General features: G+C 43.3%; 1 protein-coding gene across 1 annotated transcript in view; it reads left to right on the top strand.

Moving 5' to 3' along the window:
* The window catches only part of THSD7A (thrombospondin type 1 domain containing 7A), a 383,013-nt gene that overhangs the window by 307,303 nt on the left and 50,474 nt on the right, over nt 1-25,236 (top strand). The gene's annotated exons all lie outside the window — the stretch shown is intronic.

Genomic DNA, 25,236 nt, shown 5'->3' on the forward strand with positions numbered 1-25,236 from the left:
CACACACTGCTCCTTTCCCCGCACATCTCATTGTCGCAGACAGAGCATTATGGGGCACAGACTTCCTGTATCCTGCTTGCTTTGCACATTGCCCACTTGAATGTGTGGCGAGGGCAGGATTTGTTCCAAAATGGTTGCTGGCCTAGGGTCTGTACATGTGTAGTGTTATGGCCAGATCCTGAACTGGTGTAAATCAGACTTCATGACTTCAATGGAGCAATGTTGATTTACATTGGCTAAAGAGTACTTTGTTCTACATTTAAGTGTGGGATTATATACATTCTAGTGATATAAATCCTGTAGATTGAATGTCAGTATACCATTTCATTTGAATGTCAACACTGGTTGAGCTTCTGCTGTGTATTCTGGTTTGTACAGTAGAACTGGGCTATCAAAAATATCATAGATTTAATTACTGAAAGATACTTAAAATAGCCAATCAACAAAATTAAATGAATGAAAGGGATTATAATTATTTGTATGCCTTCCTGTGTCAAACTTCACCCATGATAAATTATAAACTCCTGACTATGTCAGGCAGAAATGTGGCAAATGGAGATGCTTGAGCCTGGTGGGTTCTGAGTTCTTTTAATTCTCTTTGAATTAAAAAAGAGTTGAGAGCACTTGGCACTTTGCTGGAAGCACTCAGCTTCTCATCACATTAGTTCCAATTATCTGAATGTTTCTGTCTGTTTACTAAGGAGGGAGAGAAGTAGCATTTAATTGACCATGAAGCCATCTTTAGAAAATTATAAAATTGAGACTTAACCTCAGTGCAATTCTTCCATTTTCTACTTTGCTACTGATGTGTTAGGTCACGTTTTTAATTTGTTGTGGCTGTTATGCATAGCAAGTCACTAGTTGATGATTTATTTTCATCATCATCTGTGACCCTGCAAAATATTTTCACAGATCTGTGTGTTTATTTCTGATCTGTTAATTAGAGCTGAGAGAGCTTGAGAAACCCAACCTAAGAAGTAGGTATTCTTAAAACGTAAAAAAACCTCTGAGCCTTTAGAGACCTTATTCAGTGTAAAGTATAAAACAATAAAAGATCTTGAGTCCAGGAGAAGCCGGAGGGGTCTCATGCCAATAATCATTGAATTGAAGGATGGATATTGTCAAGTTGTCTGTAAACCTTTAAAAAAGAAAATTTGCACAGGATGCAGGAGTTATTCTGTAATCTGTAGATGCAATGAATGCTGGGAAACTTGATTGATATAACTGGCAAAGAAAGGGACAGAAGAGGATGGTATTCAGCTGTCTAAAGTGCAGGGAAAGGTCCCAACCCTGCACTTGCAGAAATCGGGGCTTGCTGCCCTGGTACAAAAGGGGAAGCTACCTCAGAACTTTATGCACTAGCAGTTGCTTGAAGTTAGGCTCTTCGATTAATCTTAGTAAAGACCAGGAATAACTCTTTGTTCTTCACTATGTTTGGGTGAAGTGGGGGCAGGATTTGACTTAAATCGGCCCACCACTGACTCCCCTCCATACACCACCCACACTCCTTTGCCCGTATGCCTGGGGTGGGGGGGAAGAGCCTGTGTCAATGCGCCCTGCCTCTGTTGCTCATACTTTCTCTTCTTCCCCTCTGTGCTTCACAGTGCGGTGTAAGACCAGGGCCCAAAATATTCTTATTAGGAAATCCTCTTCTTGAATTTTTAGAAATTGACTAGTTTCAGATATTTCCATTTTCTAGTAGTGCAGCATTTCAGTAGCATGGGGTTTTTTTTTTCCAATGTTTACACTTGTTTTACTGTTTCCTTGTTCTTTTAAAGGGCTTTTTGGTAGTGGATTGCGAGTCAAGCCCAAGAGGCACGATAACAAATGAACTGAGGTCATCTTCTCTTTTGCCCCTACTGCCCCTTCTCTTTGTGCACTCACTGCCTACCAGCCTCTTCCTTTTCATTGGCCGTGGAAGCAGAAACAGGGGTGCTTCCACTTTCAACCACCCTTCCCAGGTCCCAGGAAGCAGATATACAACTCCGTGTTCTCCAAGTGTGAAATTCCCCACTCAGTCTCAGCAGCAGCTGCTCACAGGAGTCCTTCCTGGTCCCTGCCTACTTCATCCCCATTTGGGCAGTAGCTGGGACTTGTCCATGTTCTGAGGAGTAAAAACAAACCCTTCCTTTCCCCCCTCTCCCCTGGTTGGGCTGCAGATTTTCTGCAGGATTCTATGAATCAAGATCTCTGTTCCAGGTCCATCCCTACCCACATTTTTCATAGCCAGGCTACAGCTGCTCCCTGGGACTCCTCCATGGTCCCAAGGAGGGAAGATCATACTCCCCCTGTCTTAGCCCATAAAGCTCTCTGCAGTGGGAAGTGTTCACCTCCTAGTACTCCTCCACGAGTGTGTGGAGCTCTGGAGTAGGCCTGGGAGGGTGCGGGTCGGGGGAAGGAAGTCCTCACAAGACTCACAGGGAGTGGAGACATCTCTTTCCTTCTTCCCCACATTGAACCTGCCACCCACTGCTCCCTGGGAACTATGAAAGTGTTCCAGAGAGAAACTATCTGATCGCACCCTTCCTGTTTCCATTACCCCAGTTCCTATGCTAGCAGAAGGGGCCCTTTGCTACCCCATGCTGACATTACCTCCTAACAACATGCAAAGGCCATCTAGGGACTTATGTGGGGGAGCCTCTCTAACACCACCCTGTTCCCAGAACCTGTTACTTCTCTGCTCCTCTTGTCCCCACATTTAGAATCAACAGTAGCTCTCTGCTGCATCTGGGGAGGAGCATGTATGTGAGCCCCTCCACCTCCAACCAGTGTTCCATAGTGAACATGCTAGTGCAGGAAGTGAAAATGACTCTCAATGAAATAATGAAACTGACTATTCCTAGTGTGCTGTCAAATGCACAGAGTAATATACTGAGGTTCAAATATTTTTCTCTGGCTTCTTTTAGTTATGATAATTGTAGGGGATTGCTTGTAAATATAGTTGGCTAAAAAGAATTATCCAGAAATGTGATATTTCAAGTTAACAATGGCTCTTTAACATGTAAAACACCTTAGTAAGTCTTCTGGCAACTGTGACAAAGTAGGAAATAGCTGTATTTTTTATAAATATGATGTTTTTGCTTATGATGGATTTCTTTCTATGGAATTAGACCAAACTGGGTTGTTAGAGGAAAATCAAGCAGGAAAAGTAAAACAATGCCTAAAAAAGAAGCATCCCAACAAACACACAAACATAACAGCCAGGTTTATAGCAGTGAAGAGGCGACTTCTGGCCTCAATCCTGGTAACACAGCTGCTTTGCCAATGCTGAAAAGAGAAGGGAACAATAAGACATCAGAGGACCCCCCCCCCCGTCTAAAAAAGGGTGAGGATTGAGTGAGTGACCAGACGCTGTGCAAAGAGTGTTGGTGGAAGCTGCAAAGCTGGTCAGGGATCACACACAAACTAGACTGTCCTGCTTGCAGCATGCTCTCTGTTTCTCCCAGCCAGAGATGGGAGTTAGGTCGGCTGAGGGGAACTAATAAAACTTGCAATGAAAGATTTTATTGTTTTTACCCCTTGCTCTGTGTATTTTGTACCTCTGGAGGGATGAATGGTTTTGAAGATGCTGCTTCTGAGTCACTTTAATCAGCTTGCTGGTCACAGGTCCCCAGAGTGAAAGGGCTTGCAGCTGCCAAATGCAGTTGGACCTGACGTGTTCATACAGTAGAGAAACAAGGAGGGCTGCGACCCAGAGATCCAGTCTGAGAGTGGTTGGACTACATGGTTCCTCCCAGAGTGAGGTTTGGTAAGCCAGGCCTGTCTCCTACGAGGGTGCACTCAAGAGGGACTTAAAAGGAGTCTCAGATGCAGTTCACCCCATAACCTTGACAGCAACAATTTGTGATCTCATGCTTGGCCTTCATGCTCAGAGGATTTGATCATTGTGTTGTAGACTTCAATTTTGAGCTGACATTGCTGAGCACTCGTTGTTTTTAATTTAAGAAGCTATATCTACATTGGTAACACAGGAACAGCAACAGCATCACTTGGATAAAAATATCCACATCACGTTACAAATTCATTGTAAATTAATTCAGGAAGATGGAACAGCTAATAGGAATATGTGGCCTACTTATCAGCTTTCATGGTTGGACCATGTACCTTCAAGTCTCTTACATGGTTGTTTTATTAATTTGATTTTAGTCCCCTTAAGTTTTGTTAATTACTTTTAATAACAATAATTTGCACTTATAAATAATGCCTTTCATCCAAGAATCTGAAAGTATTTTGCAAACTTGAAGAGTGACAGAACTCACTTTGAGGTAAAAGCTGCTCTCCAAGCTATGCATGTATCATTTTGTGATTCTCCCTGGTTTCTTGAATAAAGGTGGTTCCTCATCAACACAGCTGGCATCCTATTGTGATGAAAAAAATATATAATATAGTTTTTAAAAAACAGTTCAGTGCTTAAGAAAGGTTTCAGTTTGATAGTCCTAGAGACACCTATGTGCTTGGAATTATGAAGTGTTATATAATGCTAAGTACTCTGAAAAAACAGGTCTTAGGCATCTCATATTGCGCACCCAAAATTAGTGCATACTTTTGACCTTAATTTCCCTGTGCCTCTATTCCCCATTTATAAAATGTGGTAATACCTGTACATCTCATAGGGGTGTTCTTGAAAATAAATTCATTAATGTTGTGAAGCACTCAAATACTATAGTGATGAGTGCCATAGAAAATCTTGTGAGTAAATTAATAATTCTGTCTCCAGAGCAGCCTTTGAATAATGTTGAACAGGCAACCTAACTTTTGAGAGCTTGACTTGACAACCTTAAAAATGTTCTTTTAACATAGTTTAGCAGGTTATTTTCTAAATTAAAAACAAAACAAAGCATCCTGAATAAACAGAAGTTCCATAATGCAGCATAATTTTGACACCCACATGGATCTTCAGTAGGATTGGAACCTTTAGAATCCACCATAGAGACCTCTTACACTTGAGCTAATGGAGTTCACTGATAGCAGTAGTTGGTTGTCACCCTCTATGTGACCAGCACTAGAGAGGAATGGGACATTTCGCTGAAGCTGGGCAAAACATTTTCAGAAAATAAACTATGCAGTTTTGGTTGACCTGAAACTATTTGTGAATTTGTGTCAAGTTTGCCAAATAGTTTCACCGAACTGAACAAATCAAAATGTTTTGGAAATATGGTCTCTGGGATATTCTGCTGTAGGTCACTCTCAGTCTCTCTTGTTGAAGCTGTTCCATTGTGTTTATGCATTGGGACACAGAGAGAATGAGAGTGACTCTATAGCTCAGTGGCTAGGCCATTCACCTAAGAGGTGGGAAATCCATATTTAAATCCCTTCTCGTCATCATACAGATGGGGAAATTAAATTAGAGTCTCCCACATCCTGGGTGAATTCCCTAACCACTGAACTAAAAGTTATAAGGGAGGTCACCTCCTCCCTCCCTCATGCCCAAGCCATTTTGTAAATCTAGTCCTCCCTTGTTTTTGTCAAAATGCCCACAATTCAACAGAAAATTTTGGAAACACAATTTTTTTTTTGACTTTTTCATTTTCCTGAAAATCTCAAAACAATTTCATTTTTGATTTGACCCTACATAAATTATGCTTTTTTCAATTTCAGAATAGCCAGTTAACTGAAAAATCTGTTATTCCCCCAGCTCTACACTTTACTGGTGGGTTTTACAGCTCCAGGCTTTGGAGGGGAGTTTGCTCTAGTTGGCACACTCTTCCACTCTTTCCTCCCAAAGTGTTAACCCTTCTGCCCTCTCTCCACTAATCTCTCCTTGTCCCAGGCCTCTTTTTCCCCATCCCTGGCTCCTCAGCTCAGTTCCATTCTCCTCACCAGTCCCAATATCTTTGCCCAGCAAGCCCTAGTCTCACACCTCTGGACTTCCAGGTCCCTGTGTCCTTGACCAGTCAGTCCCAGTTCACTCCCACATCTGGCAATTCCATCATCTGTGTCTCTCTCCCTGTCTTGGCCTCTCCCAACCCCCTGCCTGCCCACATTCCCCTTTCCCTTGGCTCCTTCTCCCAATTTCCCTCTCTGGTCACCTCAACTGATCGCTTTATCTCCCCGTCCCCCAGCTCTTTGTCGTAGTCTCTTAGCCCAGCCAGTGCCAGTTCTCCCACTGCACCCCTCCTCTGTCTTCCTCTCACATCCTTCCCCTTGTACCACTGCTTTTCAGTCCCAGTTCCCTACCTTCTCTCTGCCCCAGCTTCCAGTCTCCTTGCTCAACCAGTCCCCAGCTCCCAGATCTAGTCTTCTTGCCCAGGCAGTCCTAGTTTCCTTCCCTGCCGGCTTCCAGTCGAAGGCTTCAACCAAAGAGTCCTTGTTCCAAATTAATCCTCCTTACCCTCTTCCCACAGGTTGGGCTCTTGTCCCTTCTGCATTTGAATCAGGCAGCTTCCTACTCCATGCTGGGGTGGGAGGGGAGAGGGGGAGGGGGTAGCATCACTGAGAGAAAGTTTCTCTGCTCTCAGTCCAGACACCCAGACCCAGCATGCCCTGCAGAATCCCAGAATTACAGGAAAGTCCTGTTGAGCTCCAGTCTTGAGCATGACTAGTGGAGGTGGAATCTTCAGGAAATTTAGCTGCTGAAATCTAAGAAATCTCTACTGAGCTTGCTATTTTTTCAGAGGCTTATAATGTGGCCAGATTTGGACAGATTTTCACTGGGATGACAACAGGCACATCTCTGACACAAAGGCTAAAATTCTAGTCCCTGCTCTGAAGCATGGGGTTACAAGAGCTTTCAAAGAAAAAGTTGTCAGTATTTTTTAACATGGGCAAAACCAAGTATTTTTCCCTAGCGTTGTTCTTGGAAATAGTTGAACAGTTCTGGCTGAAAATTTCCAGAACAATTTAGCCTGAGGTACACAACAAGCTTGGAAAATTTAGCCCAAATGACTAAGAGCTGGTAAAGTCTTAAGCAATTGAATACAGTGTCATATAATGGGAAGTATCAGGCAATCTTAATAAATACCAGCCCTGCCTATCATGATATGTTCCCTGATTGTCCTGTATTCAGTGCCCCATGTATTCTGCAATTCTGTGGCTGCTAAATTTGCCATAAAATTCACCCCTTGCCCTTGAATTGTGCTACAGACTCTCAGCTTTCATTTTGTTTAAGTTGTTATTCTAGCCTTATAGTTGCAAAAATAACCCAAACATTGGAATTGAGTGTAAACTAATTCAATGGTGTTTTCCTTAGCACACAGCCTGAAACAATAGGTCTGTGCACTGCCCCATGTACCCTCTGATTCTATGGCTGTGGAATTCAGAATTTTCTCAAGAGGTTCCCCCGCCACACACAATTTTCCATTTGGTACTGTCATTTTGAGTGCACAGGGTTTTGTGTCTATGTATTATACACGGTAATTGATGGCAGAGATGTTTGTTTCCATAATCAAATATACTGCTTTGTTTTTAAAATGTTCATTATAAAACAGTTACAGCCCATGGCATTGTTTCTTATTGCAATAAGTTTAATATCACATCAAAGCTTTATTAAAATTTTTCATGGAATCAAAGGAATTAAAAACCAGAAAAGACTTATCCTCAACCTGTTGCCAACTGGTTTGTCTTGCCTAGTTGCAGTTATTCAAGAGATTCATCCCTTGGGAGACATCCCTTAAGAGGCTGTTCTAGCTTAATCGATTTTACCACTGAGAGAATGTTCTTGACATTCAGCATGTTTTTTTCTTTTCTCAATTTCATCCTGTTACTCTGACTACAGATTTGGAATCCCTCTTTGGTGTTCGCAGCCTTGAAACACTTGTGGATCTTTATCATTTGCCTCAATTGTTGGTTGGCAAACCTACATGTTTGCTTTCAGTTCTTTTATTCTTTCTTCACTAATCAGTGTCTCTTGGCTTTCAGTAATCCTAGTGCTCTTCTCTGAATTCTCTCCAATGTGTTTACATCCTTCTACTGCGGAAAGGCCCCAAGCAGAATCCTACCTGTGGTCAGGTCTCTCCAGCTTCATTTAAGAGCTACATTATCACTATCTTAATGATGTGATGCATTGACAGAAGCAGGTGAGAATCACATTGGAGCTAATCCTGCATTCCTTGTGCACCCAGAATCTCCAGTGACCTCACTGGGAGTTTCAGGTGTGCAAGAAATGAAGTATTTGCACTGTAGGCTTCTCCGGACTACTGCTACTACCATTTATCTTACACTAGTGCCTTCAGGATCCCATTGTGTTAGGCACTGTACATACACGTAGGAGGAGACTGTTCCTTTTCCTAAGGACTTACCTAATTTATTGTCTACCTTCAACCTTACTTTTTTCCCCACTATGTACCACTAGCAAATAGACTGCTATATTCCTGCACTTACAAGAGGATAAAATAAACTTTAGTAGGCCTTTTCCATCTCTAATTGCTATATATGTTTGTCACTTCTATTGAATATCTGTGTTGCATTAGCATTTTATGTTGCAGTGTTTTGGTTTATTTTTCCCTAGGTGTATTAGCTAGTGCTTTTAAGGTTGAATCTCATTTTATGTGTTGCCCATATTTCCAATTTCCCTTAAGTCCCATGGTATAGTTCTCATGTCCTCTGTGGAATTTACAAAGCCTTGCAATTTAGTATCATCTGTGAATTTCAATGTGCTGTTTACTCCTTTTTCCAGAGCATGAATAAAGATGCTAAATAACACCAAATCTAACAGTGAGCCCTGTGGCATCCCATTGGGCAGCACTCACCAGCTTAATATATACTGCAGCTTCTCATCAATCTTCGTAGTTCTTCAGCTTTTGTTCTACGCATTTGACAGTGCCCATATCCAAACTTATTTGAGCTATTTTTTTCCTGTACAGGTAGGTTTTTTTAGGTACTGTATCAAATACTTTACTGAACTCTAAATACGGGACACATTTCACGTTATCTTTATCTACTTATTTTGTAATTCAATCAAAAAAGCTACCAGGTTTGTCTGCATTATTTGCTTTTTATAAACCCCATGTTTGCTTGTGAGTCTGTTATCTCCTTTGCAATAATACAGTACTTCACTGACAATTAAGTTATAATTTTTGGTTAAATTTCAGTAACAGAGGACACAGGTAGGAGACAACAAATTCTATGCTCAGTTCTGCATAGAGTCTTATATTGTGCCCTTCTTTATTTCACTAGAATATCCCAGTCTGTTTATAATGTAGGGAACTTCTGAATGTTTTCTTGATAAGAAAAAATGTGTGGAAACTGATAAATCCAGGGGTGAAAATAGAAATAGGGACTTACCGGTACGGGGCTGGGTTGGGGCCGGTTCTGGCCCCTGGAAGGGGCGGGGCCTCAGGCGGAAGGGGCAGGGATGGGGGGGTCAGAGCCAGCCCTGGCCCACCCTGTACCGGTAAGTGCCCCCCTCTCCCCCGCAGGGGTAGCAGCGGCAGCCGGGGGCTCCGGCAGCAGTTTAAAGGGCCCAGGGCTCGGCCACCGCTACCGCCCTGGGTCCTTTAAACTACTGCTGGAGCCCCCGGCTGCCGCTGCTACCCCAGGGCTCCGGCAGCAGGGCTCCGGGGGTTATTTAAAGGGCCCAGGACTCCCCTGCTTCTACTGCCCCGGCCCTTTAAATAGCCCCCGGAGCCCTGGGGTAGCGGCGGCGGGGCTCCAGGGGCTATTTAAAGGGCTCAGGGCAGTAGAGTCAGCGGGAGCCCGGCCCTTTAAATAACCCCCGGAGCCCTGCTGCCGCTACCCCAGGGCTCCAGCAGCGGGGCTCTGGCGGCAATTTAAAGGGCCTGGGGCTCCAGCCGCTGCTGGGAGCCCCAGGCCCTTTAAATTGCCGCCTTGGGAAGCCGGGCCGCCAGGGTACGGCAAACCGGCTCTTGCCAGTATGCCGTACCGGAGCGTACGGGCTTACTTTCACCTCTGGATAAATCTAAGGGTGTTTTACATCTTGCTGTGCCAGGCAAAGTGAAGTGTTTCTGAGAATGGCTAGGTTGTGACACCGATGACCTGTATGTCTCCTCACCTCGTGGGTCTCATCCTCTCCATCAGGCCAAGAAACAGGAGGGGCGAGGAGGCATGGAGTGACTAAGTTAGGGAAAATTTGACAATGAAGTGGCCTCATGCCCTGAGCATGGGACAGAGTTTAGTCAGGCAGAAGTAAGCTACAGGGAGGACCAGGAGAACCATCCATTCTTTGCAAAGAGGAAGCCCTATTTAGCACTTCTTAGGGTGGGCAGGAGAGGTACGACAGGTCTCTTCTTGGAAATCGGAGGAGGACTCAGGGAGCCACGAGCAGGTAGGACAGTGCAGCTTATATTTTGGGGAAGGGAGAAGAGGAGAGAAAGAGAGTCTAATTGTCTGGGTATACCACAAGAAGGACAGGAGACTTGTTATGGGTTTTAATCAGGCCGCAACTTTATTATATAGATGTCTGGGACTATCCGGCAGATAAAGTGTACAGTGCAGGCAATTCCATGCTTATTCACATCAATTCTCCGGGGCTTCCACCAGTCCCCCTTTGTTTCCATCCAGGTCCCCCAGCCGACCCATGGCTTGGACCTTACCATCCACCAGCCTCACAAGAGATTTAAGGAGGGCTATAAGAATGGGGGGAGGGAGGGTTGGCTCCCTGCCGTACCGGTCATGGGAGTCCCCAAACCCCCTCCCCTGTTCTGTTTCTTTATCCAGTACCTCCTTTTAAGTCCTTTACCAGGCCATTTATCTGGTCACTGGCTGCCCTCACTATGGAGTACCTGCACTGAACATCCGCCCAATATTACAAAATAAGTTGCGACATATGACCTACCACCTTTTCTATTCACCAGAAAAAGTCCATCCTCACACCCTGCTGTGAGGAAGGCGAAAAAAACACACTCCACCGAAGCCAATTCTGGTGGTGTGGGAAAAATTCCTTCCCAGACCCCCTTTAAAAGGGGTGACTAGCGTAATGCCCACAGCAGGTCCAAATCCAGCCTGCCATTCACCTCCACTTGCTGGCTACTAGGGGAGGGAGGATAGGTGCTGGCTTCCTCGCTGCTTTCACATAGAGACTTTTACCACCCAGGTTTCTTGCCTTTATGCACATTCCTGGGGGTGGAGGGGTGAATCATTGCTGCAATGTTGACCACGGAGCACCTTTTGCAGTAGTTTCTGACCTTCTTCCTCTCCCCACCCCCCCCCAAACCACAAAGCAAAGCTGTCCTTCTTTGGGTAAGCCCACACAAATTCTGCCCCACCTTTAGTTGTGGTGCAGTCATTTTCTCAACTCATTTCTTTATTAGAGGCCATTGACTGCCCATACTTTAGTCCAGGTGGCTCAGATTGAAGGGTCTAAGTTGACATGAAAAGAAGGACCAGGGAAGCATGGTGTTGAGTAAAGGCTTTGAGTAAGGGTAAGTTTGTGGGATCGGGGGAGTAAGTTATGGTCACTCAGGAAAGTGCTATGTCCACAATGCTTACTGTAGATCTCTCTCTCTCTCTCTCTGTATGTAGATAGATAGATATAAAAGAGATATTTTTCCATTTCTCTCACTGTGGACATAGACCCTCTGTTTTCTAGTTCTCTGATCTCTGCTTGGTTTCAATATTGGTTCCAGTAATTTGCTGGGAAAGTAGGAAAATATAACGCGCAATTGAACTGCAGCCTTTTCTTTACAAAACACACAATTGCTTTTTGTAGCCTATCTCTGTCATCATTGGTGTTCGTTTTAGTTTGAGGAAATAACATGTCATCAACAACTGAACACATTTTTACCAAAGTATTATTATGGTTTATTTAATACAGTAAATAGCAAGTGCAAAATCCCTGTGTGGCTCCTTTAAAGTTTAAATTATAATTGCTGTGGGAACAAAAAACTTGTAAGAACAACATAAGAACATAAGACTGGCCATACTGGGTCAGACCAAAGGTCCATCCAGCCCAGTATCCTGTCTACCAACAGTGACCAATGCCAGGTGTCCTAGACGGAGTGAACCTAACAGGTAATGATCAAGTGATCTCTCTCCTGCCATCCATCTCCACCCTCTGACAAACAGAGGCTAGGGACACCATTCCTTACCCATCCTGGCTAATAGCCATTAATGGACTTAACCTCCATGAATTTATCTAGTTCTCTTTTAAACCCTGTTATAGTCCTAGCCTTCACAACCTCCTCAGGCAAGGAGTTCCACAGATTGACTGTGCGCTGTGTGAAGAACTTCCTTTTATTTGTTTTAAACCTGCTGCCCATTAATTTCATTTGGTGACCCCTAGTTCTTATATTATGGGAACAAGTAAATAACTTTTCCTTATTCACTTTCTCCAACACACACTCTTGTATTTGTATCCTGATCATGAAAAGCAAAGAGCTACTGTACTGCATATAAACCACTTTCTTTATTCTACAGTATTTAGTTTCTCTCCTTCATATAGTAATTATGATTCCTGACCCACATAAACTGAGACATGTTCTCTTATATAGGGAGTCAACATGCTAGCATGGCAAACTGTTGTACATTTTTTTATATAGGTCGTATTACCCTTCTTAATTCATGTCAGTTTATTGTTAAGACCTTAGGCACAATCAACCAGTCCTGGATAGTTTGTCTGCTGCCTTATTAGTGTGAGATTATTTCCCCCTTTAGCATTAATTAAATGAGATACATTGATTTGTGCTGACTCTACAAAGCAGTCTATGGCTACAAGGCTTATGCAGGGGATTATAGAGGAATATTTGTGTATCAGTGAATATCTTTTGCAACATCTGTTGAGAGTATCTATGTGAAGCAAGGAATTTCTTATTGAACTGCTCATGTGCCTGATAGCCAAATTTTAAATGTTATAAAAATGTCCATGTGGTCTCAGACATAAGTTTATAACTTGCTGCGTCCACTTTTATCAATTCTTTTTCTCTTTGTTTTTTCCTTTTTAAACTACTCTACAGCAATATAGATCTATAAAAGGAAAATAAAGAATGTAGAAATTAAGACGAAACATTTTTTGTTTTTCATTAAGCATACCTTTATAAAACACATTATGTTCTTTCCATGGCAATCTCTTATCTAAGTCTATATCTAATACAATGCTAGTGTACTTGCATCTTAGCTCTACCCCTTAAGTCTATTATAAACACTATTAGGGCATGTATTTTACTTTTCCATATGGTATATGTATGGTATATATAAGGTACTGTATTTGATACAACTTGTATGCTGTCTTGGAATATGTTGCCTATGCATTTGTAACATTTTCTACATGAACATCTTTGTGGCCAGGCAGGGATATTGTTGAGATGATGCTGTAGTCATCATCAAGAAATTCAAAAAGAGGTGCTTAGTAAATATGATTTGAATAAATGTACTTGAATTATACATTAAGGCAGATGGAAGCATTATCCTTCAGCTTTAGCTCAAATACTGGCATAGACATTGCCTTTGACACTGCATTTGATCGTAAGTCTAAAAATAGCTGCCAACAGTATGTTGTAGCCAGGAGCAATTTGGCAAGTTCTAGGCAAGAGAACAGTCGTGGGATAGATTGTTCTTGCTCATACACCTTGCTGCCTTCTCATCCTCTGCCACCACTACTGCTGGTGCCAAGATACTCTTTCTGTCAATGGGTCAGACTCAGGAGACATCCATCAACTCAGAGAGCACATGAAGCCTGTATTTAGTCCTCCAGAGACAGAACTGCTGAAGTATTAACAGTTGTTCTTTGGCATTGAAGTCTTGAAAGGTAATCCTGAAAATAAGAAAAAGGACATGCTGTAGTGCAATTTATCATTCCATGGGATATTGTGACAGAGTCACAAATATAAGCACACCTGGACAAAGAACAAATACCTTTTAAAGCCAGGAGAAATGTAGACAGCTGTGCTCTTCTCCCAGTCCTGGAAGATCAATCCCAAGAAAGATATATTTCTACAAATTATATAGCATAAAAAACTCTCGTGCCACAATTTCTCTCTTGGAAGCAGAGGGCAGTACTTGCAAGAAAGAAGCAGGATAGTTGTTCTGCTCTCATGCGTGGGGTAATACCTAGCCAGCTGCTGTGTTGATCTCCAAATACTAAGTTTTTAAGACATCCATAATGATTCCAAGCTACAGCACAACAAACTCAACCCAATTGGAGTCAGACTTTACATGCAGACATCAGCACTTTGTGAATAGAAAGAATCTTAAGTCCACCTACTTTGACTGCCTTGTCATCAAGCAAGGGATGAAGTCCACTTAAGTCTGTTGTAACAATTTTCCATCATATCCTTAAATAACTTTTTACTTGGTGGTCCAAGTGGCTCAGGAAATTGGTCATGGGGCAAACTATCACAAGTTTGAATCCAGGTTGGTAGTGGCTGAAGGACATTGCTAGTTAATGTTGGTTCAATGGTAAACATGAGATTGTTTAGTAATTTCAGTCCAATTCATAGTAGATGGATGTCCACTTCATAAACTCATGATCAGAATTTGCTGCATGATTAAATCCTGATTAGTTTAGTTGTCCTTTTCTTAAAAGAATCTACATGTTACTTTCCAGCCCTGTCTATATATAAGTTCTCCATATCTCTGATCAGCATCAGTTATCTTCTCCTAATTTTCTGATATTTTTACAGCATGGTGAAAAATTGCAAACATGAGTAACTAAAACTAAGCAACTAAAACTACGCAACAAAGCACAGTTTTTTTCAAAGGTGCTGAGCATCATCTGTTCTGATTAACACAGAGTATGTCTGCACTTGGAGCTGTGGGAGTAATCCCCAGCTTAAGTAGCCATTCTTGTGCTAGCTCTCATTGAGCTAGCATGCTAAAAATAGTAAGGCTGTAGCTGCAGTAGCATGGGGATCAGTGAGCAGTGGCACAGGCTAGTCACTCTAAGTAGAAACCCACCTGAACCTCATGGGTACATGCTAATGGCAGCTAGCCCGTGCCACCACTGACCATGCTACTGTGGCTACATCCTTAATATTTTTAATGCACTAGCTCAGTGAAAGATAGCCTGAGTACTTCTACTCAAGCTCGGAATCACACCACCACCTCCAAATGTAGACATAGCCTTAGTGGGAGTCTGGGTGCTCTGCATCTCTGGAAATCATCCACTTTAGGCCTGATTCAGCAAAGTCCTTAAGCTCATGCCTAATTTTAAGCATATGAGTAGTCTCGTTGACTGCACATAAGTATATTGCTGAAACAGGGTCTTGTTTAGGTGTTTAAATATGGAATTAGTTGCCTAGACTCAAGTTTAAAATTGTCCTTTTATAAACTAGGTAGCTAACACTGGGATATTCCAAGTGTAGGAGACTTGTTATCTCTTTGGCTTCATAATTTTTTTTTTTTTGCTTGCATTGCATTGAATATATTTGTACCGATGAAGTAAAGAAGGGAGAAGGAAGAGATAGGTGTGCCTGGGCAGCATGTGAAAGCACATGTCTATGTGAAACATGCAAAAATGTGTAGGTGGTGATGACACGCCTTCAGAGATGCATTTGATGAAAAGTGGCATAAGAAGACTGGAGAATAGAGTAAAATGAATCATTTTCTACAAGCAATTTATCTAATTTAATCTTCTCTGGTCACATAGATATCTGCAAGCAGATTGCAGTTTCCTTGAATGTATAATTTGTAACCATTTTTTCAACATTTTTATTTAATTGTTTATTTTACTGCATGGATTAATTACAAATGATTCTCTATTAGTATTCTGAGTATGAGCTGTAAGTGTGCAAGATAAATCTGATGATAATGTGCAGGCCAGCTGGGATGCCAAGAGGTGGAATGGAGCACTGCAGAAGGAAGTCGAGGGGAGCTGGAGGAGATCATGATGTTGATGGCTGCTCCTGCATATGTCCCAAAGGTCTCTCGTGGCTTAGCCCTGGCTAGACACTGGGTCGGCTGATGATTCAAGATGAAATAGAGAAGGAACTGAGAGGAAGAAAAGATGCTAAAGAGACCAAATTAGTTTGGCAAAGACTTTCAGATCTCAAATTTAGTTAGACACTGTGATTTTTCTCTTAAATATTTTTGAAAATTGACACAATTTCCAAAGATTGTAATGCCAAACAATGTGATGGCCTCCCCATACTTACTTCTCTTTGTCTTTTATTTTTAGTTGGGAAGGAGGTTCTTTTGTTTGTTTCCCTAGTTTAGGTCAGGAGATACCTGAATCAGCTCTTGGGGCATCATTTTCCATCTGTGCTTGGCAGAAAAGTCTGTTTCTGGCAGGATGTGTTGTCTCCATTTATTTCTTCTTCTGTTTCCACTTCTTCTCTTTCTGTTTTTCTTTCCTATCTCATGTCTGTCTTTCCCCATTCAGTCTGTCCTCTGAGCTCTCTTATTGCCACACGGTGAGCTTTCACTGCCATGTAAGAGAAACTCCTGTCTGGCCTGAACAACTCTCTACGCCTAACACATTGCTTTCATGGTATTTATCTACAAAGAATATCATGTGAGATATCAAACGAAAACTTATTTCATACTGGCCATCATGATCATTGTATGATGTGTGCACAAATAACAGTTAAGAAGTTGTATGTTTATACTAAAAAGACGTTTAAACCAAGCAAACCAGGCAGGGTGATTAAAGGTTCCGTAGACAAAGGAATGTTGACTTTCCTATCTGCCTAGATGTCGAATGTAAATGGAGCAGGGGTAGCCAGAGACAATGGAAATTATAGGTCCATATTGAGTCAACAGGAAAAGTAAATTATCGCAGGATTAGAAGAACAGCATAGACAGCATGGAGTCTGCACCCTGAAGAACAGCAGGGGACAGGAATTTTGTCTGGGGGTGTACTTCAAAGGATACATTTCAATGATTTATTTGACTATCTGTGGGGGAAAGGACATTCTGGCTATCCATCACTGAGGGAGCAAGAACCACAGTGCTTTTTGTATCCATGAACACAGGATCCTGGCCAGGGGAAAGCTTGTGACACTGAGAGGAGGCTTTTGGCGAGAGACCTCCTTAGTCAAGAATTGTAGCCTGTTAAGCTTTAGTCACTTGTACTTTTGTTTTATTTGTAATCATTTTCTGTTTCTACTACTCTTGCTTAGCATCACTTGAATCTCTGTTCTTTATTAATAAACTTATTCTTGGTTTTACTATAAGTTCATCTCAGTGCAGTATATTAAAGTAAAGTGTGCATCGTCCATGAAGCCAACAGGCTGGTGAGTGTCTTGTCTCTTTGGAGACAGTGGAGTTGGTAATTTCTGAGAGTGTCCAGTGACAGGGGCTGGATACTGCAGGGCAATGTTCTACAAGGGGAGTCATTAACTGAAGTGCTCCAAGTGTTACCTGCAAGGTGAAATAGGGGCTGGCAGAGTCCTGAAGAGTTTGTTGGACTGGCTAATGCACTGGAGTATCAGGAGCTGTCACACAGTCTAGTATCAGCAAATCTCTCTCTCGCTGAGGCAGAGGGGTAACAAGATAACTTATAGTTCCGGTACCCTGAGAAAGTATCATACCCACCTTCTGCCCTCCTTTGTCTGCTCTCCTTCCCTCTTCCTTTCATCCCTGTCTGTTCTTTCTTGTCTTCCCTCCTCTGTCCCTCTTTTCCCTTTAATATCTCCCAGGCTTTGCCTCTTTTCCCCGAACATAAACTCCATTCATTCCTTGGAAAGGACTTCAGTCTCTCTGTTCCCTTTAGAGACCTCTTTGCACCTGGAATGCTCCTTCCTTTCCCCTCTTTCTGCTAATGCTGTGGACCCATATTCTGTCGAACACTCTTCTATCTCCCACCAGTGGCTAGAAGTCTTCACTCACTCGTTCCCTTCCTCTCTTGATAGTATTTCCTCCCTGGTGACTCCCTGCTTTCCTCCTCTACCCTCTGGTGACAACAAAAACCCTCCTTCTCCCATGTCTCCAATGACTAAGAGTCCCCTCTTATTCTCTGCCTTCAGCTCTTGTTATTCAAAAGTTCCCACTACCGAATCATTCCAGGGGATTTGTGGGTGCTGGTGCCATTGCCTGTGGGGAGGCAGGATAGAGGCAACTCTTGTAGAGAAGTCTCCATCAGCACCGTGGACTTGACTAGCCAGGAAAGTGCATCCTCTGAGTGGAAGACGGACTAAGAAGTGTAAAGAATTGTAGTGCTTCGGTCACACAAACTTTTTACATAGTGTTAATATGGTAATTTGCCTACTAAATCCTCTGTGAAAATATAGTAAAGAATTTCAGGTATTAGATACAATTATGGCTTTATTGCATTGTGATTTAAAACATTTCATGTTGAATGGTGCAAGCATATGGAGATTTTTTACTACATGTTATATCATTACAGGCTATTGTAGTACAGATTCATTTGCCATTTGGGGGGATAATTATACTTTTAAATACAGTTGAAAGTAATTAAAATGTCTGACTTGCATAGAATGTTTTTGTCTGATATGCCATCTAAGTGTAAAATTGAAAAAGTGCTTCTTGTTGTTTTTTTTAGCTACGTACATACAATGTATTACATATATTATCCCACTAGAAGAATTCTTTATTTTCCTATTTTGTATCAACAAACAGGGGAAACAAAGCTAAATATGTGGTAATCTGGTAGGTCATTTAGGAAAATATGTTCCCAGAAGTTTCCTTTTCTTATCCCAGTAACCACTCCACACACAAACCCCCAAACTTCTACTGGTGTTTTGTGGCACTCACATTTGAAAGTGCCTGAAGCTGTGACTGAGACAGATGGTGAGAAATTGAATCCCTTGAGTTACAATCAGGCAAAGTTAAAATATTTTGGAGGCTTATCCTAGAGTCTCAATAAATGAGCTAGTTGAACCAGTCTAGATTGATTGAAGTTACCTGCTGAAAAAAGTGAATAATTTATCTAAAATGAGATGAAGTTGTTTCTTCCAGATTTTAATTGGAGAGAGAGAAATTTAACAAACACTAAAACTGAGTGTTACTGTTAAAAATAGAAATAGTTTTATGTGGGCAAAATTATGTAAAAGTAATGTTGAAACTAGTGTAGATAAAAGCTTGCATCCAGTAGATTAGGATGTCAATGAACTCAACCTTAGAGATATAAAACAACTCCTCATGTTTTAATAACGAGCCAAAAAAATCCTGCTAGACAGTTATTTTCTGTTCTCTCTTAACTTCCTGGTCATGATTCATTTCAAATTGCAATATTCCAAAATATGGAAATCAGATGTCTGGCTTTACATTCAATCGTAAAGTGCTCGTTGCATCCTGTAGAAGATTAACAATTTGATTTTTATGCATTAACATTTAGTGTAGGATGGAGCTTTGAGGTCAGACACGTCTGAATTCCAAGATTAACCCAGACATGATCCATAATCGATGTCACCCATTCTGCTGCAGGGCAATCCATACCACTGCATATCATATGATTTTCAAAAATATGTCTAAAACAATGTGCCTTTCATAAAGAATCATTTGGTCAGTCAGTCAGTTGAATGTCAAAAGTTACTTAATAAACAAGTTCATAATTCACTTCTGTGAAGTAGTTGACATCTTAAAGATGATACATTCTCTGAAGGACGGCTCTACATAGATCAAATTCAAGATATACTCTGTAAAGATATTTAACCAGCTAGCAGTTCCAAGCAGATGCAAGCTATAGAAAACTAGAACCAGAATTCAAAGCTTATATGAGTGTACAGGTAAAATGTGCATATTCTAATTGTACAGGTTTTTTTATTATTATTATTTCTACTGCACCTTGTTCTTAACATACATTGCTGGAAAGTGTCTACAAATATATTTGGAAATAAAATGTATCAAACGTTCCTGCATTTTAATATTGCACATAATTGTTTGGTGTTAGTTGCCTTCAGAAAAGATCTCGGCAGAAGACAGTTCACTCAGAGTTTAATTTTTTAAATAGAGTTGCTAATGTCACAGTTGATGAAGATGATAGGTTATCAGCATGCGGAGGTGGACAAAAAAGCAAAGAAACTGCTAGGATGCAAAAGGAACAGGAGGGAAATTAATACTAAAATATTATAATGCAATTATGTAGATAAATAGCATACTCTTGCTTGGAATATTGTGGGCAGTTCTGATCACTCTTATCCAGACCCAAATTGGAAATGAAAAAAGTAGTGTGTTGTCTGGTTGGTTTTTTGCCCACAAGCCCGGCTCCACCTACAAGACAAGCTAAAATGAATGTCACTCACAGTAGATTGTCCAGTTGCTCAAAGTGTGATCATGAGCATGCTCTGCTTGGATGTTGAGGCTTGGCTCCCTCTCACTGGGTTTGGATGCATCCAGGGGCAGAGGTGGAATAAAGCACATGGCCCCCAGAGTCATGTGACATGACATCAGAATCTAAGTGGGGTTTTTTTTGGTCATGGTTGTAAGAAAACTTGAAAACATGACCTAAGTGTGACCAATGTAATGATGTCTACCTGGGTCTGCACACAGTGTCTCACTGCATCCTCTAGAAGCAGGATGAGATGATCCCACACCAGTCACCAGAACTGGCCAAGCCCCTTCTGCTCTGGTGGGACTCAAATGTCCCATAGGTTCCACTGTTCCCCTCTGGCATTTTGTCTCCATAGGTCAAACTGCAAACAAAGTAAGTGTATCTCAAGTGCCACTCAATTGTAGTATTAAAATGAATGTATTGCACTTTTCATCATAATAAGAAAGTCCCTCTCCTTTCTTATCTGCTTTGATGAGCAGTGAAATAGATAATTGTTGACATTTAAATTATCATTAGGCACCTGAGTTAGCACCCTTTAGAGATGAATGAGACAGTCCACACCTCTAAGGGTATGTCTACACTACGGGATTAATCCGAATTTATATAATTCGAATTTGGAAAACAGATTGTATAAAGTCGAATGTATGCAACCACACTAAGCACATTAATTCGGCGGTGTGCGTCCATGTACCGGGGCTAGCGTCGATTTCCGGAGCGTTGCACTGTGGGTAGCTATCCCATAGTTCCCGCAGTCTCCTCCGCCCATTGGAATTCTGGGTTGAGATCCCAATGCCTGATGGGGCCAAAAACATTGTCGCGGGTGGTTCTGGGTATATCCTCCCACCTCTCCAGGAAGCAACGGCAGACAACCGTTTCGCGCCTTTTTCCTGGGTGAACAGTGCAGACGCCATACCACGGCAAGCATGGAGCCCGCTCAGCTCAAGACAGCAGTCATGAACATTGTAAATACCTCGCGCCTTATCGTGCAGTTTATGCTGAACAAGAACCTGGAAAACCAGGCGGCGAGGAGCAGGCTACGGCAGCGCGGCGGCGAGAGTGATGAGGATATGGACATGGAATTCTATCGAACCGCGGGACCCGGTGCTTTGGAGATCATGCTGTTAATGGGGCAGGTTATAGCCGTGGAACGCCGATTCTGGGCCCGGGAAACAAGCACAGACTGGTGGGACCGCATAGTGTTGCAGGTGTGGGACGATTCCCAGTGGCTGCGAAACTTTCGCATGTGTAAGGGCACTTTCTTGGAACTTTGTGACTTGTTTTCCCCTGCCCTGAAGTGCCAGAATACCAAGATGAGAGCAGCCCTCACAGTTGAGAAGCGAGTGGCAATAGCCCTGTGGAAGCTTGCAACGCCAGACAGCTACCGGTCAGTCGGGAATCAGTTTGGAGTGGGCAAATCTACTGTGGGGGCTGCTGTGATGCAAGTAGCCAAAGCAATCACTGAGGTGCTGCTACGAAAGCTAGTGACTCTGGGAGATGTGCAGGTCATAGTGGATGGCTTTGCTGCAATGGGATTCCCTAACTGTGGTGGGGCAATAGATGGAACCCACATCCCTATCTTGGCACCGGAGCACCAGGGTACCCAGTACATAAACCACAAGGGGTACTTTTCAATGGTGCTGCAAGCACTTGTGGATCACAAGGGACATTTCACCAACATCAACGTGGGCTGGCCGGGAAGGGTTCATGATGCTCGCATCTTCAGGAACACTACTCTGTTTAAAGGGCTGCAGCAAGGGACTTACTTCCCGGACCAGAAAATAACCGTTGGGGATGTTGAAATGCCAATAGTTATTCTTGGGGACCCAGCCTACCCCTTAATGCCATGGCTCATGAAGCCATACACAGGCAGCCTGGACAGGAGTCAGGAGCTGTTTAACTACAGGCTGAGCAAGTGCAGAATGGTGGTAGAATGTGCATTTGGCCATTTAAAAGGTCGCTGGCGATCGCTACTGACTCGCTCTGACCTCAGCCAAAGAAATCTCCCCACTGTTATTTCTGCTTGCTGTGTGCTCCACAATCTCTGTGAAAGTAAGAGGGAGACCTTTATGGCAGGGTGGGAGGCTGAGGCAAATCGCCTGGCTGCTGATTATGCGCAGCCAGACACCAGGGCGATTAGAAGAGCACACCAGGAAGCGCTGTGCATCAGAGAAGCTTTGAAAACCAGTTTAATGACTGGCCAGGCTACAGTGTGAAATTTCTGTTTGTTTCTCCTTCATGAAAACCCGCCCCCTTTATTGACTCATTCATTCTCTGTAAGGAACCCACCCTCCCCGTTCCCCCAGCTTTCTTTCAAAGGAAATAAAGTCGCTATCGTTTAAAAATCATGTATTCTTTATTAAGTGATTATAAACATAGGGAGAGAACCAACAAGGTAATCTGGGTGAGGTTTGGGAGGAGGATAGGAAGGAAGTAAAAGGCCACTGAACAAATTCAATATAATGACAGCCTTTTGGTTGGGCTGTCCACTGGGGTGGAGTGGGAGGGTGCACGGAGCCTCCCCCCCCGCGTTCTTACACGTCTGGGTGAGGAGGATATGGAACATGGTGAGGGGGGAGGGAGGTTATACAGCGGCTGCAGCGGCACTCTGTCATCCTGCTGCCGATCCTGAAGCTCCACCAGACGCCGGAGCATGTCCGTTTGCTCACGCAGCAGCCCCAGCGTTTCAGCCTGCCACCTCTCATCTCGAGCGTCCCTCATGACCTCACGTTCACTGGCATCTTTCCTAAATTTAGATACAGTGTCCTTCCACTCATTCAAATGAGCTCTTTCATTGCGGGTGCATTCCATTATTTCCGTGAACATGTCGTCTCGCGTCCTCTTTCTACACCGCCTTATCTGAGATAGCCTTCGGGACTGAGGAGGGAGGCTTGAAAAATTTGCAGCTGCTGGAGGGAGGGTTGAAAAAAAGGAGAGAAGTTTTTAAAATGATACATTTTACAGAACAATGCTTATACTCTTTCATGGTGAAAAACACTATTCACATTACATAGCACATGTGATTTCAGTACAAGGTCGCATTTTCCATCTTAATATTGAGTGCCTGTGGCTTTGGTGTTAGAGATCACAGACGCAGGTCCAGGCAACAGAATTCAGCTTGCATGCAGCCATGGTAAGCCATTGTCTTTCAGCTTCTGCGCCCTCCTTTCCCACATACCAAGCAAAGCCCGTTGACTGCTGCGGTTTTCCTGTTAACCTTCAGCAGCAGAAAACAAACTAACCCCCCCCCATCCAATTCTCTGGGATGATCGCTTTATCCCTCCCCCCACCGCGTGGCAGGTATCAGGGAAGATCCCTGCAGAAACCAAACTAACCCCCCGCCGCCCCCCCTCCCGCCATGAATTCTCTGGGATGATCGCTGTACCCCTCCCCCCCACCGCGTGGCTGGTAACAGGGAAGATCCCTGCTAGCCAAACGCGAAAAGCTCAGGGCCAATTCCCCCTCCCCACCCCCCGCGCTTGGCTAACTGCAGGGAAGGATTTCTTTTCAGCCACAGGCAAACAGCCCAGTAGGAACGGCCACCTCTGTCCCCTTAATTAAGTTCCCGTATTTCAACCAGGTTACCATGAGCGATATCACTGTCCTGAGGATTACACAGCAAGATAAAGAACGGATGTTGCTTGAATGCCAGCAAACACCGGGACCATACGCTGCCAGGCTTTGTCAGGCAATGATACCAGATTACTTGCTGCAAGCATGGCGTGGTCAAGTGTCCTACCATGGAGGACGGAATAAGGCTGCACTGCCCAGAAACCTTGTGGCAAGGCTTTTGGAGTACCTCCAGGAGAGCTTCATGGAGATGTCCCTGGAGGATTTCCACTCCATCCCCAGACACGTTAACAGACTTTTCCAGTAGCTGTACTGGCCGCGAATGCATCCCAAGTCCTCAGGGCAAAGTAATCATTAAAAAACGCTTGCTTTTAAAACAAGTTTTATATTTTAAAAGGTAAACTCACCTGAGGTCCCTTCCATGGGGTCATGGTCTTGGATACTGGCTTGGGAGGGTTGGGAGGGTACTTCAGTCAGGCTGAGAAAAAGATCCTGGCTGTTGGGGAGAACGGAGTGCTGGGTGCTCTCTGCAAGCTCGTCCTCCTCCTCCTCCTCTTCCCCATCCGCAGAATCCTCAGGTGTAGCTGATGAGACTATCCCCGACCCGGAATCCACGGTCACAGGTGGGGTAGTGGTGGCGGCCCCCCCTAGAATTGCATGCAGCTCGGCGTAGAAGCGGCATGTCCGCGGCTCTGACCCGGAGCGACCGTTTGCCTCCTTTGTTTTTTGATAGGCTTGTCTGAGCTCCTTGACTTTCACGCGGCACTGATCTGAGTCCCTATTGTGGCCTCTCTCCATCATGCCCTTGGAGATTTTTTCAAAAGTTTTGGCATTTCGTCTTTTCGAACGAAGTTCTGCTAGCACTGAATCCTCTCCCCATATAGCGATCAGATCCAGTACCTCCCGTACGGTCCATGCTGGTGCTCTTTTTCGATTATCGGCCTGCATGGTTACCTGTGCTGATGAGCTGAGCTATCTGTGGTCACCTGTGCTCTCCACGCTGGACAAACAGGAAATGAAATTCAAATTTTCCTGGGGCTTTTCCTGTCTACCTGGCCAGTGCATGCGAGTTCAGATTGCTGTCCAGAGCGGTCACAATGGTGCACTCTGGGACAGCTTCCGGAGGCCAATACCATCGAATTGCGGCCACACTAACCCTAATTCAAAATGACAAAATCGATTTTGGCGCTACTCCGCTCGTCGGGGTGGAGTACAGAAATCGATTTTAAGAGCCCTTTATTTCGAAATAAATGGCTCCGTTGTGTGGACGGGTGCAGGGTTAATTCGATTTAACGCTGCTAAGTCCGAATTAAAGTCATAGTATAGACTAGGCCTTAGAGTTAGTATTTCAGGCTCTCTACAAATTCAGGCTGCCATCACTGTGTCCGTTAACGTTGAAAATACTGTTTGTTTCCTCAGAACCATAATAGCTACAGATATTTCATTTAATGAAAGCTGAAATTTTGGAGAACAAGATAGAAGCCTCAAAAAAAAAAAAATAAAGGAAGGGGGTGCCAAATTGTTGACCTAACATGACCCAATGCCATTCAAGCCTCACTCTTATCTCAAAAGGATATAACAGAAATAGAAAGGGGTTCAGAGAGGAG

This window comes from Emys orbicularis, chromosome 2 (genome assembly GCF_028017835.1).
Source record: "Emys orbicularis isolate rEmyOrb1 chromosome 2, rEmyOrb1.hap1, whole genome shotgun sequence".
NCBI lineage: Eukaryota > Metazoa > Chordata > Testudines > Emydidae > Emys > Emys orbicularis.